This window comes from Tursiops truncatus, chromosome 1 (genome assembly GCF_011762595.2).
Source record: "Tursiops truncatus isolate mTurTru1 chromosome 1, mTurTru1.mat.Y, whole genome shotgun sequence".
Taxonomy (NCBI): domain Eukaryota; kingdom Metazoa; phylum Chordata; class Mammalia; order Artiodactyla; family Delphinidae; genus Tursiops; species Tursiops truncatus.
The window spans coordinates 7,132,646-7,150,091 of NC_047034.1; positions in this window are offsets into that span (position 1 = coordinate 7,132,646).

Sequence of the window (17,446 nt, forward strand, 5' to 3'; positions counted from 1 at the left end):
AATCTGCTCTTCTGAGAGATGTGGGCAAATGAGACACATTGTTAACGAAGCTTTCACTGTCCCTGGCCTGGCTTGTTGGCTGCAGCTGTGAGGAGGCCAAGTGACCGCTCCAGACAGCGCTCACACAGTTTCCCATAGATTTTCACCACCTGCAGGAGGTGGAGGAAGGGAAGACCTGCGAAAGATGCCCCAGGTGCAAGGGATCTTTCTGAATGCGGGACATCAGCATGGCTGGTTAAAGGCAAGGGCGGGGAAGCCAACGAGAGACGTGCCCATAAGCTTCCGGGGCCTTCCCAGCGTGCAGGATAGCAGTCTCGGAAGGGCAGAGGGAACGGTGGGGGAGCTGAAACATCCCTCCCAGTAATAAAGGTAAGACCTTCACTGGATATACCACAGCCACCCTCTGTAGCTTACCTTCCAGAGAGTGGAGTGGGAAACCAAGCTTTTATCTTTAGTCTAAAAGTTATTTTATTTTCAGACATACTCATTTATATCCCTACGCTTATATCCTTGATTTCTACATGTACTGAATTTATTGCAGGGAAGTAAAAGAATATTGCTTGTGTGAACATGATTTTTTTTTGGTAGAAGGTTGATAATTGTGACTTCCATGGTATAATAATGACTTTGTTGTAAACTTTTCATGTATACTACTTACTATGAAAGAATGCATCTCTGTTTTTTTTGTTTGTTTGTTTTTGTTTTTTTTGCGGTACGCGGGCCTCTCACTGTTGTGGCTTCTCCCGTTGCGGAGCACAGGCTCCGGAAGCGCAGGCTCAGCGGCCATGGCTCACGGGCCCAGCCGTTCCGCGGCATGTGGGATCTTCTCGGACCGGGGCACGAATCCGTGTCCCCTGCATTGGCAGGCGGACTCTCAACCACTGCGCCACTGGGGAAGCCCGCATCTCTGGTTTTATTGTATGCAATTTAACACGCAGTCTAAGGTGGTTAATTGCGCAATTCAGGTCTTCTATATTTTTGTTTTGGTCTGGCTCATTGATCTATCAGCTTTTGAAAATGACTTTTGAAAATTTCTCAGTGCAATTGTTGCTGAATTGGTTTGCTTTTTGGTTCTGTCCACTGAAATAAAAGCCGCACAAGCACAGAGAATTTTACCTTTTATTGACCAGTGTGTTTGAAGCATCTAGAAGCGAGACTGAAACAAAGTAAGCCTTCAAGAAATGTTGGTGGATTTAATTAAAGTGGTTTTCCATTATGTATTTTGATTTATGCATTTCAAAGTATGTATATTTTCATGATCATTACAGACTTTGATGAGTTGTTCTTTTAAGCAACACAAAAACTTCTCAATATATATTATTAATTCATTGCTTAGAATAATATTTTGTCTGATTTTGAAATTGTGATTTCTTCTGGCTGTTTGTTCGAAGTGATGGTATATCAAGGGGGTTGAACATGAGAATAGTCTGTTTTGAGTACAGGCAGTAGTGGAGTGCATTGTTTGTAGAGATTTGACAATAATACACTGGTTAAAATTCAGTCTTCTTTCAAATATCATGAGAAGCAGACACTTATAAACGATGTCAATGATGAAGTACTCCTGGTCACCAGAGCAGGTGGCTCCCATTGCCCGGACTCTTAAAGCTTGATCTTCCTATACCTGCTTATTTTCAAAGTTTCTTTATTTATTCTGTTTTCCTTCAAGGGCAAAGGATGGATTTTTTTATGAATTAAGTATGTTGTTTATTTATAAAATCTTCATAATAATACAGCTGGATGAATTGTCAAAAGTTTAATAAACCTATGTAACTAAAACAGAAAATAAGATACAGACTATTAACAGCAACCCAGAAACTGTAATGTCCCATCACAGCCAATAATCTCCACCCAGGAGAAAGCACTGACGTGATTTCCATCACCATGAACTAATTTTATCATGATTGATATTGATGAGGGGAATTTTACTGCTTATACTTTTGTGTTGGCTTCTTTAAAATAATATTATGTTTGTGAAACTCATCCTTGATGCAAATAGCTGTAATTCATTAATTTTTATTGGTGTGTATGATGATAATACATTTATCTATCATACTGTAGAAAGATGTTGTTTCCAGTTTACATTTTTATTAATAGTACTGCTATGAACATTCTCATACATGTCTTTTGGTATAAATATGTGTACAATTCTTTTGGGCATATAATTGCTAAGTTCAGATTTAGTAGATACTTCCAAATACCTTTCCAAACTGATTATCTCAATTTACACTCCTACCAGCTATCTCTGACAAAGTTGTTTGTCTTACATCATTGTTGTTATCATTCTCAATCTTTTAATATTTGCTGTATTACTGGCCATTTATTAGAGTTGTATTGTAGTTTTAATTCCTATTTCTCTGGTGGTTAATGATGAGTAAGACCCTTGGGTCTGAGATAAATATTAGTTACACCTGGAGATGGTCATGTCCCTTCAGCTATTCTCGAGCGTGAGTACCAGGTGAATTTTGTTAGGGCTTAAGTTGGGTTGGGCTTTATTTTTACAGTTACCCTCAAGACCAATAGCTTCAAATTCCTCTGAACTTACCTAATGCTAAGGGTAAGGGCTGGTGTACTAGAGAGTTTTACTCAAGTTTCCTCAACCACAATAATCCATGCGTTTTCTTGTGCTCTTGAGCCTTGGTAGGGTCTCTCTTTAGGACTGATTGGTCCTCTTCCCAGGGTCAGGTGACAATTCATGTCACTCTGTGCTTACTAGCCTGCTGATGGGGCTGAGGGATGCCTAAGGCCATCTTCAGTCTTAGACCCGTGATGCTGGGGTCATAGGAAGAGGGCTTTCTCAGACAGTCTACTCTCCTCAGTGTTAGGAAACCTGTCTGCAGTAGGTCTTCAGGTGTTCCTTGGGAGCAAAATGATTTGCTGCCATTTCAACAGTGTTTTAAAACTTTTGTTCATTCACCATGGCCATAGAAAGTGAGTTCATGAGTTAAAAATCATAGCTACTTCTGTCTGTTCAGCAGAAGCTTTGTGCGACTTTATTCTCCTGAAACTGGGCTGAGGAAAGACTTTATATTAGCGTTTGTAATAACACCACGAAACATTATTCATTTAGTAGTTTGCTTAGCTTAGAAATATCTATGAGTATAAGCCTCTTCAGTTTTGAGAGAAAAAATAAATTATGAAAATGAAATTGTGAAAACATTTGCTTTCAATCATTGCCTCCTTAGCAAAAATAGTAAAAGTAAGCATCCTCTCACTGTGACATGATAGCCTAGCTTCATTTTCTCCTACTTTTCCTTACAAGCTCAATAAAAATTTCTTATACACTTGGCTTGACAAAACATTTTGTACCATCATTGCTGTAACTGTTAAATATAGCAGAAATAAACCACCTCATTAGATTTCACTATGGATAACAGTCTCTTTAAAACCTGTCTTCCTCAGATTATAATGATATAGTCCTTTATGTTCAATATCCTGAAAAGAGTTATGAAGGAAAATATTTCTTAGGATTTCATAAGATGTGTGTTTACCTGTCAACATCTATTAGCATTTTATTCTGCCTTGTATACATTTTTGCTGTTTGTTTGCTTTATGGGTTTTTTTTTTTTTTTTGCCTTTCTTTATGTGTCTGTGATTCTTTCCAAAGGCCTATAGCTGTGGTTCATCAATTTTTATTGCTCTGTATATTCTGTTGTGATTATACCACAATTTATTCATTTATTCTAATGTTGATGAACATTTGGGTTGTTTTCAATTTCTGGCAGCTGTAAATGATGATGCTATGAATATTCCTATGCATGTTTTCTGGATTAGATGTGCACTCCTTTATCTAGGGTCTACAGCTAGAAGTAGAATTGCTAAGTTGTAGAATATGCATGTGGTAAACTTTAGAGAAATTGTCAATGTGTTCTTCAGAACTTTTGTCTGATTTGTGGCCAGCAGTGTATGAAAGTTCTCATAGATCCCCATCCTTACCAACACTGATATTGTCAGACTTTCATGTTAGCCAGCCAATCCATGATGCAGCAGCATCACACTGTGGCTTTGATTTGCTTTTGCCTTGTTATTAAAGAACTGAGTGCATATTCATGCATTTATTAGCCATTTGGAATTCATCTTTTGAAAAGTTTCTGTTTATTCACTTGCCTTTTTTATCTTATGTTATATGTAAGGTTCTTTATATGTTTTGTGTAGCCATCATTCTTCAGCTTATTTTTTTCATAGCTTATAAGAGTTTCTAATTTTAATGTATATACAATATGCCAGCGTCTACCTTGGGTTATTTCTTCCATATTTTGTCTTAGAAATCACCCTCTTCCTCAAGGTCATGAAGATAATCTCTTATATTATCTTTTAAAGGTTTTACATGGTTGACTTTCACATTTAGGACTTCAGTCTACCCTGGCATTGATTCCCTTATAATCGTGTGATGTAGAGGTCCAATTTCATTTCTTTTTCTTGATTGCCAGATTTCCTAGCACTAATTATTAAAAATTCTGTCCTTCCCCCACTGTCTACTAGGCTGCAATGTCCATATCAAGCTTCAGTGTATGTGTGGGTCTAATTCTCGGGTTTGCCCCTCTCTTTCATTTGCCACGTTGTCAATACCTGCAATAACTTACTTTTTTTGTAAGTTCTTTTGTAAGTTCTTCAGTAGAGTTTTGACTATGGTTGGGCCATTGCATTTCCATATAAATTTTGGAATCAGGAAATAAAAACTATTCATCACTTCTATTTTAAACTAGAATGTATATCCAGCCATCCTATTAATATCTTGCCTGTTCTAATAATGATTAATTAATTATTAATATAGTTGTTTTGGATGCCTTTGTGTATGCAAACAAACATATAACCTGTGATTTATTAACATTTTTTGTTTATTTTCTAATTCTGGCTTTTTTTTCTCAATGAGATTTTGGGTTTATCTACTACAACACCTGGTTTCCTTAGCTAAAGGAAAACAAGCTAATAGACGCTTACTGAATCTATTTAGATTTTGGAGCTCATAAGGAATATTTGGCTGAACATTTGGCTCTAACCCATGAACTAAGTAATACAGAATAAGAGATAGTTTAGCTGCAGTCCTGGCATTGTTCACGTGGTTGTAGATACCGCTGCTCATCCAGCAGATCCAGAGGATGACTGCTGTTTCTTTGTTGGATCAGGATTCTAGGAGGAGTCTGCAGAAATCTCCAGTCAGAGAAGCACATCACAGAACTCTAGTTTATGGAACACAGCTAATTCTCAGGCTTCTCCCTCTGTTGCCTTTGCCATGTTGTGAACACCTGCAATAACGCCATACATTGTCTGTTCTTCTTCAGTACATCCTTCTTGCGTGAAATACCCTCAGACTCCTATACTTGTGTATAAGGACCCCTTTCACATGTAGAAACGCATGAATGAGGAAAGCCTGACTATGTCCGAAAGCCACTAGTATTTTGTACACATCTGTGGATGCTTAGAGAGATCATAATGGGCAGTCAACTCAGGAAATCACATATAAGCCTGAGTTAGTTTGTTTTGGCTCATTGGCTGGATGTTGCTAGAAATTTGTTTCGGCTCATTGACTGGATGCTGCTAGAAATGAAATGCATTCCATTTCACCCTCACACTTAGCATAGACCTGAAGGCTGGTGGAGAAGATTAGTCCCTCAAGTGGACAAACATTGTACAGTGTATCTTGAAGGATACTTTTTCTAAAGAAGGAAGTGCCAGAGGTACAGATCTTCAGTGATTTATGGGCAATGACTAACCACATGGGAAGAAGGTTCATTGGTCAGCTCCTTCATAAACTGTGATAATAGTAAAAGCACAAACACTAATAATGGCTTAAAGTACTGAGTAAAAAATTTGTCAAATACAGTGATTCTGACTAAAGGAAAAGGCAACATGAAATATATGGTGAGATTATAAATATCAACCATAGCCTTGTGAACTGCAACGGAGGCTTTAGTAACTAAGTATATTCTCTCTTTCCCTTCAAATACATCTATATTTAGATCTGTAGTTACATTCCCTATGACTTTTCCCTGTGTAGATCTGTAGTTACATTTCCCTAATGACTATGAATATTTTCTTCTTTCCCTTATTGTGGATGTAAGGTTTGCTCTTCTTTTGCCTTATTACTTTATATAGTACATTTTTGATAACTGGCTTCTGAATTGGTTTTCTATTTACAGAAAAGCAAAGCAGAATCTTGACTAAATAAGCAGAGGGTGCATGTCACTTTGAAATGGGTACCCTGACTGATGGTGTGCTGTTTATCCTCTTTGGCTCTGTCTTCTGGTACAGACGGACATTTATTATGCATAGAAAGCTATGAATGGAATTTGAATAGCCAGAGTGATGGAGTTTGGTGGATGTGTTGATCGACACTCATAACCTTTCTTGTGCCTTGTATCTCCAAAGTTGTAAAGCTAAATATTGCATTTTTCAGACACCCTTAAAGCTAGAGTTCTGAATGTAAATTAGGTATCACATTTATAAGTTGGAAGTGAGGCAGATCCATACTTGTGGAGTATTATCGACAGAAATGAATGTTATGAGAAGCTGGGTGCTATGTCTTAAAGTCTAATTACCAGTCTTATGTTCCAAGAGAGCAGTGACTGTGGCAGCACTCTTAAAAGAGGTAGAAACTGTTTCCTAAACTCTGGGAGACACTGTCCTGGCTTCTTGATCCTGGCTGCAGTGGTGTGAAATTAAGGCCAAAGCTTAGTGATAGCCACATGTATTTAACTTCTCCATTTCATGTAAGAATTGTGTAAGCATCTAATTGGTCTTTCTGTCCTGCATAGAACCTTAACTATGTTGATTTTATTACTATTGTTCTTTTGTCATATAAAACATACACACACACATTAAGAACTTATTTATAAATTATATGTGGAATTTTTTATTTGTCCTACATCTAATTTTTGAGCACGCTGATATTACTATAACGTTTTCTACAGTAGTCGGGTAAGACTAATTTATGCTGTAATTAAAAAACAACCATGACATCTACCTCTGGCCAAAATGCAGTAACAGGGTACGATTTACTGTCCTGTCTCAACAACTAAAACCAGCAGGCAACATATATGAAACAATGGCTCTCAAGACATTGGACATCAAACAATGCAGGACGGTAAATAGGAGAAATGCGAAACTAACAAAGTAAATCCTATCATTTCCCCAGTTTACTGCCTGGAGACATTTCTAGGCTGTGGCTCAAGTCTCAGGCAGCAGGAACCCAGGCAGAGCCAGAAAGCCTCCCGTACTTGAAGAGATACAGATTGGAATCCAGACAGGCTATGGTGACCAGAATTTGCAGGAGAGAATGTCAGATAGAAGATTGCTTCACAGAAAAAGAGCCCCAGACATCTTCAGGGAGTCCTCCCAAGAATTCACCTGAGTACTGATCAGTGCATGCATGGGAGGAAACTACCCAAGGATGTGGAAAGAACCACCGAGCCGATAGTAGAAATCAACACCTAGGGCTCACAAAGTGCCGGAAATACTGCCTGCTGTCACTAGCCATATTGGAAAATCTCATAATTCATGGGGCATCAGGTAGAGTATCTGGAAGGTCTAACCTCAGTAGTGGAGAGGAATGAACACTAGACTAAATGCTCTTCTGTGCTTGCCTAACACACTGTTAAAGTGAGATGGGAAAGGAGCAAACCATTTTCAAGATTTAATGACATCCCAGACAAAGCTCAAGAATATTTGTAGGCATAAAAAATTAGCCATCACCCAAGAAGGTAAAATGCACAGTGCCTGGTGTCTAATCATATTCACTGGGCATGCAAAGGTGCAGGAAAACACGATTTACAATGAAGAGAAAAAATCCTTAATCATTAGGGAATAGCAAATTAAAACCACAGTTAGCTTCATTAGACTATTAAAATGTCAAATAGTAAAATGACTCACCATACCAAAAGTTGGCAAGGATGTGGTGTAATAGAAATCTTAATGCACTCTGGGTCAGAGTGGAAAGTGTAGCAAACATTGAAAATCACTTTGTCAGTTTCTGAGATTTAAGCAAACACCTACTATATAAATCACCCATGAATTTCAAAATAGGTTGAATTCATAATTTTTCTGAGTGAAAAAGCCAGATAAAAGGGAGAATGTATTGTATTATTTCATTTATTTAAACATTCTAGAAAATGCAAACTTTCTACAGTAGATCAGTTCTTTCTCAGGATGGAAGGGCATCATGGAGGAGTTGTGTATAGAATGCCCCTTGATTAGCGTGGTGCAAAGTCTGAAATTAATTCAATATTATGTGCTTCCATGGCATCAAGAGCTTGGAGGGCCTCACATGGCCTAAATACAAGTTCCCTCCCCAAGTCTACTCCCGAGAATGAGATCCTCTAGCCGAATAACCCTCCAGGTACAGTGGCTGACTATTTCCGCATAGCAAGCTTCAGTTCCCTACCAGCCCACAAAGTCATTCAAACCAGGCATGCACATCCTCCTGTAGGAACCAGGAATCAGTTCACCCTCTTGTTACTGCAAAAACCTACCCCCACAGCCCCTGCTCACTCACTCTGTTTCGAAATGCAAACTCCATGTGACCCTCCATGCATGGTGTCCTCCAGTCCTGGCTGTGATTGTGTGTGACTAATAAACTGCTGATAATCTAAACTGCCCAGTGTCCTATGTCTTATTAGGTCATTCGATGACCCTAGATTGGAAATGCCTTCTTCATCAAAAGGTTGAAGAAACGATGATCAAAACACGAGTCCCTGATCGTATTCCCTTGTCCATTTTTATCTGTGATCACCAGCTGCCTGATCTCCACACAGCTGGTGGGAGGTGTGATAGATTTTCATGATCTTGTGGCCACTTCTGAAGTAGGCGTCAGTGAATATGTCCTTGTTGGTGCCATGAGCATCATTCTCAGTGAACTTCCTACCATGAGCAATACAAGCTCCCAAAGTAGATTTACTGCTCAGATAGTCACAATATCTTTTGGTCTAGAATTGTGGGTATTTTGGTAATATAACTCATTATATAATTTTACAGTACTACTTCTGAAATATTATTTCTTAATTGTTTGCTTCCTGTCATCACCATAGACTGATAGCCATATGGCTATAGGAATAATAGCCATATATTCCTTTTAGCACACAAATCCTCATGCTTGTTGTACTATATTCTTATTCCTCATGCCTCTATCTGTCAATTTGCATGTATGTATATGTCAGGCTTCAGTAAGAGGGCTACATCTATTCTCTTCCTTGAGTTATCTGGCCTAATTGAAATATATATTGCTTACCCACTTTAAAGTGTTCTGATAGTCTGAGAAATCTTAATCAGAGGTTTTATCAATGAGGATAATAGATAGAACCTTAATATATTTACCAAAAGCCTGATTTTTATTTATTTTTTTAACATCTTTATTGGAGTATAATTGCTTTACAATGGTGTGTTAGTTTCTGCTTTATAACAAAGTGCATCAGTTATACATATACATATGTTCCCATATCTCTTCCCTCTTGCGTCTCCCTCCCTCCAACCCTCCCTATCCCACCCCTCCAGGCGGTCACAAAGCACCAAGCTGATCTCCCTGTGCTATGCGGCTGCTTCCCACTAGCTATCTACCTTACGTTTGGTAGTGTATATATGTCCATGCCTCTCTCTCACTTTGTCACAGCTTACCCTTCCCCCTCCGCATATCCTCAAGTCCATTCTCTAGTAGGTCTGTGTCTCTATTCCCGTCTTGCCCTTAGGTTCTTCATGACCTTTTTTTTTTCCCTTAGATTCCATATATATGTGTTAGAATACGGTGTTTGTTTTTCTCTTTCTGACTTACTTCACTCTGTATGACAGACTCTAGGTCCATCCATCTCACTACAAATAACTCAGTTTTGTTTCCTTTATGGCTGAGGAATATTCCATTGTATATAGGTGCCACATCCTCTTTATACATTCATCTGTTGATGGACACTTAGGTTGCTTCCATGTACTGGCTATTGTGAATAGTGCCGCAATGAACATTGTGGTACATGACGCTTTTTGAATTATGGTTGTCTCAGGGTATATGCCCAGTAGTGGGATTGCTGGGTCATATGGTAGTTCTATTTTTAGTTTTTTTTTTTTTTTTCGGTACACGGGCTTCTCACTGTTGTGGCCTCTCCGTTGTGGAGCACAGGCTCTGGACGCGCAGGCTCAGCGGCCATGGCTCATGGGCCCAGCCGCTCTGTGGCATGTGGGATCCTCCCAGACCGGGGCACGAACCCGTGTGCCCTGAATCGGCAGGTGGACTCTCAACCACTGCACCACCAGAGAACCCCTATTTTTAGTTTTTTAAGGAACCTCCATACTGTTCTCCATAGTGGCTGTATCAATTTACATTCCCACCAACAGTGCAAGAGGGTCGCCTTTCCTCCACACCCTCTCCAGCATTTATTTTTTGTAGATTTTTTGATGATGGCCATTCTGACCAGTGTGAGATGATATCTCATTGTAGTTTTGATTTCCATTTCTCTAATGATTAATGATGTTGAGCATTCTTTCATGTGTTTATTGGCAATCTGTATATCTTCTTTGAAAAAATGTCTATTTAGGTCTTCTGCCCATTTTTGGATTGCATTATTTTTTTGATATTGAGATGCATGAGCTGCTTGTGAATTTTGGAGATTAATCCTCTGTCAGTTACTTCATTTGCAAATATTTTCTCGCATCCTGAGGGTTATCTTTCCATTGTGTCCATGGTTTCCTTTGCTGTGCAAAAGTTTTTAAGTTTCATTAGGTCCCATTTGTTTTTGTTTTTATTTCCATTTCTCTAGGAGGTGGTTCAAAAAGGACCTTACTGTGTTTTATGTCATAGAGTGTTCTGCCTATGTTTTCCTCTAAGAGTTTGATAGTTTCTGGCCTCACATTTAGGTCTTTAATCCATTTTGAGCTTATTTTTGTGTATGGCATTAGGGAAAGTTCTAATTTCATACTTTTACATGTAGCTGTCCAGTTTTCCCAGCACCACTTATTGAAGAAGCTGTCTTTTCTCCACTGTATATTCTTACCTTCTTTATCAAAGAGAAGATGACAGTGTGTGGGTTTATCTCTAGGCTTTCTATCCTGTCCCATTAATCTATATTTCTGTTATTGTGCCAGTAGCATACTGTCTTGATTACTGTAGCTTTGTAGTATAGTCTGAAGTCAGGGAGCCTGATTCCTCCAGCTCCATTTTTCTTTCTGAAGATTGCTTTGGCTATTCGGGGTCTTTTGTGTTTCCATACAAATTGTGAAATGTTTTGTTCTAGTTCTGTGAAAAATGCCAGTGGTAGTTGGATAGAGATTGCATTGAATCTGTAGTTTGCTTTGGGTAGTAGAGTCATTTTCACAATGTAATTCTTCCAATCCAAGAACATGGTATATCTCTCCATCTATTTGTATCATCTTTAATTTCTTTCATCGGTGTCATAATTTTGTGCATACAGGTCTTTTGTCTCCTTAGGTAGGTTTATTCCTAGGTATTTTATCTTTTGTTACAATGGTAAATGGGAGTGTTTTCTTAATTTCACTTTCTGATTTTTCATCATTAGTGTATAGGAATGCTAGAATTTCTGTGCATTAATCTTGTATCCTGCTACTTTACCAAATTCATTGATTAGCTCTAGTCATTTTATGGTAGCATCTTTAGGAGTCTCTATGTATAGTATCATGTTATCTGCAAACAGTGACAATTTTAATTCTTCTTTTCCGATTTGGATTCCATTTATTTCTTTTTCTTCTATGTTTGCTGTGGCTAAAACTTCCAAAACTGTGTTGAATAATAGTTGTGAGAGTGGGCAACCTTGTCTTCTTCCTGATCTTAGTGGAAATGTTTTCAGTTTTTCACCATTGAAGACAATGTTGGCTGTGGGTTTGTCATATGTGGCCTTTATTATGTTGAGGAAAGTTCCCTCTATGCCTACTTTCTGCAGGGTTTGTATCATAATTCGGTGTTGAATTTTTTCAAAAGCTTTCTCTGCATCGACTGAGTTGATCATATGGTTTTTCTCCTTCAAATTGTTAATATGGTGTATCACATTGATAGATTTGCGTATATTGAAGAATCCTTGCATTCCTGGGATAAACCCCACTCAATCATGGTGTATAATCCTTTTAACGTGCTGTTGGATTCTGTTTGCTAGTATTTTGTTGAGGATTTTTGCATCTTTGTTCATCGGTGATAGTGGCTTGTAGTTTCTTTCTCTGTGACATCTTTGTCTGGCTTTGGTATCAGGGTGATGGTGGTCTTGTAGAATGAGTGTCAGAGTGTTCCTCCCTCTGCTATATTTTGGAAGAGTTTGAGAAGGATAGGTGTTAGCTCTTCTCTAAATGTTTGATAGAATTTGCCTGTGAAGCTCTCTGGTCCTGGACTTCTGTTTGTTGAAAGATTTTTTTTTTTTTTTTGCGGTACGAGGGCCTCTCACTGTTGTAGTGTCACCGGTTGCAGAGCACAGGCTCCGGATGTGCAGGCTCAGTGGCCATGGCTCACGGGCCCAGCTGCTCTGTGGCATGTGGGATCTTCCAGGACCGAGGCACAAACCCATGTCCCCTGCATCAGCAGGCAGACTGTCAACCATTACGCCACCAGGGAAGCCCTGTTGGAAGATATTTAATCACAGTTTCAATTTCAGTGCTTGCGATTGGTCTGTTCCTATTTTGTATTTCTTCCTGGTCCAGTCTTGGAAGGTTGTGCTTTTCTAAGAATTTGTCCATTTCTTCCAGGTTGTCCATTTTATTGGCATAGAGTTGCTTGTGGTAATCTCTCATGATCCTTTGTATTTCTGCAGTGTCAGTTCTTACTTCTTTTTCATTTCTAATTCTGTTGATTTGAGTCTTGTCCCTTTTTTTATTGATGGGTCTGGCTAATGGTTTATCAATTTTGTTTATCTTCTCAAAGAACCAGCTTTTAGATTTATTGATCTTTGCTATCGTTTCCTTCATTTCTTTTTCATTTATTTCTGATCTGATCTTTATGATTTCTTTCCTTCTGCTAACTTTGGGTTTTTTTTGTTCTTCTTTCTCTAATTGCTTTAGGTGAAGGTTAGGTTGTTCATTTGAGATGTTTCTTAAGGTAGGATTGTATTGCTATAAACTTCCCTCTTAGAACTGCTTTTGCTGCATCCCATAGGTTTTGGGTCCTCGTGTTTTCATTGTCATTTGCTTCTAGGTGTTCTTTGGTTTCCTCTTTGTTTTTTTCAATGATCTCTTGGTTATTAAGTAGTGTATTGTTTAGCCTCCATATGCTTGTATTTTTTACAGATTTGTTCCTGTAATTGATATGTAGTCTCATAGCATTGTTGTTGGAAAAGATACTTGATACAATTTCAATTTTCATAAATTCACCAAGGCTTGATTTGTGACCCAACATATGACCTATCCTGGAGAATGTTCCATGAGCAATTGAGAAGAATGTGTATTCTATTGTTTTTGGATGGAATGTCCTATAAATATCAATTAAGTCCATCTTGTTTAATGTATCATTTAAAGCTTGTGTTTGCTTATTTATTTTCATTTTGGATGATCTGTCCATTGGTGAAATTGGGGTGTTAAAGTCCCCTACTATGATTGTGTTAATGTCGAATTCCCCATTTATGACTGTTAGTATTTGCCTTATGTATTGAGGTGCTCCTATGTTGGGTGCATAAATATTTACAATTATTATATCTTCTTCTTTGATCCATCCCTTGATCATACGTAGTGTCCTTCTTTGTCTCTTGTAATAGTCTTTATTTTAAAGTCTATTTTGTCTGATATGAGAATTGCTACTTCAGCTTTCTTTTGATTTCCATTTGCATGGAATATCTTTTTCCATCCCCTCACTTTCAGTCTGTATGTGCTGAAGTGGGTCTCTTGTAGACTGCATATATACAGCTCATGTTTTCATATCCATTCAGCCAGTCTATGTCTTTTGGTTGGAGCATTTAATCCATTTACATTTTAGTTAATTATCGATATGTATGTCCCTATTACCATTTTCTTAATTGTTTTGGGTTTGTTATTGTAGGTCTTTTCCTTCTCCTGTGTTTCCTGCCTAGAGAAGTTCCTTTAGCATTTGTTGTAATGCTGGTTTGGTGGTCCTGAATTCTCTCAGCTTTGCTTGTCTGTAAAGGTTTTAATTTCTCCATCAAATCTGAATGAGATCCATGCTGGGTAGAGTAATCTTGGTTGTAGGTTTTTCTCTTTCATCATTTTAAATATGTCCTGCCAGTCCCTTCTGGCTTGCAGAGTTTCTGCTGAAAGATCAGCTCTTAACCTTATGGGGATTCACTTGTGTGTTATTTGTTGTTTTTCCCTTGCTGCTTTTAATATGTATTCTTTGTATTATATTTTTGACAGTTTGATTAATATGTGTCTTGGCGTGTTTCTCCTTGGATTTATCCTCTATGGGACTCTCTGTGCTTCCTGGACTTGATTAACTATTTCCTTTCCTGTGTTAGGGAAGTTTTCAACTATAATCTCCTCAAATATTTTCTCAGTCCCTTTCTTTTTCTCTTCTAAGTCTGGAACCCCTTTAATTCGAATGTTGGTGCATTTAATATTGTCCCAGAGGTCTCTGAGACTGTCCTCAGTTCTTTTCATTCTTTTCTCTTTATTCTGCTCTGCAGTAGTTCTTTCCACTATTTTATCTTCCAGGTCACTTATCTGTTTTTCTGCCTCAGTTATTCTGCTATTGATTCCTTTCAGAGAATTTTTTTTTGTGGTATGCGGGCCTCTAACTGTTGTGGCCTCTCTCATTGCGGAGCACAGGCTCTGGACGCGCAGACTCAGCAGCCATGGCTCGTGGGCCCAGCTGCTCCACGGCATGTGGGATCTTCCCAGAACGGGGCATGAACCCATGCCCCCTGCATCAGCAGGTGGACTCTCAACCACTGCACCACCAGGGAAGCCTGAGAATTTTTAATTGCATTTATTGTATTGTTCATCATTGTTTGTTTGCTCTTTAATTCTTCTGGGTCTTTGTTAAACGTTTCTTGTATTTTCTCTATTCTATTTCCAAGATTCTGGATCATCTTTACTATCATTATTCTGAATTCTTTTTCAGGTAGACTGCCAATTTCCTCTTCATTTGTTAGGTCTGGTGGGTTTTTATCTTGCTCCTTCGTCTGCTGTGTGTTTTTCTGTCTTCTCATTTTGCTTAACTTACTGTGTTTGGGGTCTCCTTTTCGCAGGCTACAGGTTCGTAGTTCCCATTGTTTTTGGTGTCTGTTCCCCAGTGGCTAAGGTTTGTTCAGTGGGTTGTGTAGGCTTCCTGGTGGAGGGGACTAGTGCCTGTGTTCTGGTGGATGAGGCTGTATCTTGTCTTTCTGTTGGACATTTCCACGTCTGGTGGTGTGTTTTGGGGTGTCTGTGGCCTTATTATGATTTTAGGCAGCCTCTGTGCTAATGGATGGGTTTGTGTTCCTGTCTTGCTAGTTGTTTGGCATGGGGTGTCCAGCACTGTAGCTTGCTGGTCAATGAATGAAGCTGTGTCTTGGCTTTGAGACTGAGATCTCTGGGAGATTTTTGCCGTTTGATATTATGTAGAGCTGGGAGGTCTCTTGTGGACCAGTGTCCTGAATTTGGCTCTCCCACCTCAGAGGCCAGCCCTGACTCCTCGCTGGAGCACCAAGAGCCTTTCATCCATGTGGCTCAGAATAAAAGGGAGAAAAAAATAGAAAGAAAGGAAGAAAGGAAGGAAAGAAAGAAAGAAGAAAGAAACAAAAGTAAAATAAAATAAAGTTATTAAAATTAAAAATAAAAAAATTATTAAGAAAAAAAATTTTAAGTAAAAAAAAAAAAAATGGATGGAAAGATCCCTAGGACAGATGGTAAAAGCAAAGCTGTACAGACAAAATCACACACAGAATCATATATATACACACACACAGAAAGAGAAAAAGGGAAAAATATATATATATCTTTGCTCCCAAAGTCCACCTCCTCAATTTGGGATGATTTGTTGTCTATTCAGGTATTCCACAGATGCGGGGTACATCAAGTTGATTGTGGAGCTTTAATCTGCTGCTTTTGAGGCTGCTGGGAGAGATTTCTCTTTCTCTCCTTTGTTCGCACAGCTCCTGGGGTTCAGCTTTGGATTTGGACCCGCCTCTGCATGTAGGTCTCCTGAGGGTGTCTCTTCTTTGCTCAGACAGGACGGGGTTAAAGGAGCAGCTGATTCGGGGGCTCTGGCTCACTCAGCCCGAGGGGAGGGAGGGGCACAGAGTGGGGTCGAACCTGCGGCAGCAGAGGCTGGCGTGACGTTGCACAGCCTGAGGTGCGCTGTGTGTTCTCTGGGAAAGTTGTCCCTGGATCCCGGGACCCTGGCAGTGGCGGGCTGCACAGGCTCCCTGGAAGGGAGGTGTGGATAGTGACCTGTGCTCGCACACATGCTTCTTGGTGGCGGCAGCAGCAGCCTTAGTGTCTCATGCCCGTCTCTGGGGTCTGCGCTTTTAGCCGCGCTCGTGCCCGTCTGTGGAGCTCCTTTAAGTGGCGCTCTGAATCCTCTCTCCTCGCGCACCAGGAAACAAAGAGGGAAGGAAAAGTCTTTTGTCTTTTTGGCAGCTCCAGAGCTTTTCCTGGACTCCCTCCCGGCTAGCTGTGGTGCACTAGCCCCCTTCAGGCTGTGTTCACGCCACCAACCCCAGTCCTCTCCCTGCGATCCGACTGAAGCCCGAGCCTCAGCTCCCAGCCCCCGTCCGCCCCGGCAGGTGAGCTGACAAGCCTCTCGGGCTGGTGAGTTCTGGTCGGCACCGATCCTCTGTGCGGGAACCTCTCCGCTGTGCCCTCCGCACCCATGTTGCTGTGCTCTCCTCCATGACAAGCCTGATTTTTAATTAGCCTTTGTTGATGTTATATTTTACTGTTTAGGGTTAAGAAGGAATGATTTCTGATAACACAAGTCACAGGGTTTATAGGCTGTATTCCCTGTCATTTGTGGTTTCAAACTAGCTACAGTTTTTCCTGAACTCATTTTTTTCTTGTAATATTTTGACTAACTCATCAAAAAGCAATCAACACATACTACCAAAATCTTCTTTTCTGACCTTTTGTCCCAAACTTGCAAGCTAATTATATGTCTAATATGTCTTCCACGTTACTGCTGGGAGAAATTTATCAAACATTTCAGGACTTGGTTCTGGGTTTTTCTTGATATACTTATGTGATACAAATGTTATATAAAATGTGAATATTATATAAAATAGTTTCATGCTTAATACCCTTGTAGTGAGTTATTCCCAATCTGTCCCTATATGTATTATTTTCATGTTAGGACTACGCCCACTAGAATATAACTTGCATCATCAGCTTTCCCAATGATGTTTACCATTTTGTTATTTTCTTAGAAGTAATGGCTTTACAAGACATGGAAATAGCCTAAGTATCCATCGACAGAGGAATGGATAAGGAAGATGTGTTATATATGTACAATAGAATATTATTTAGCCATAAAAACAGAAGGAAATTGTGCTCTTTGTGACAACATAGATGAATCTTTGAGGGGATTTTGCTAAGTAAGATAAGTTAGACA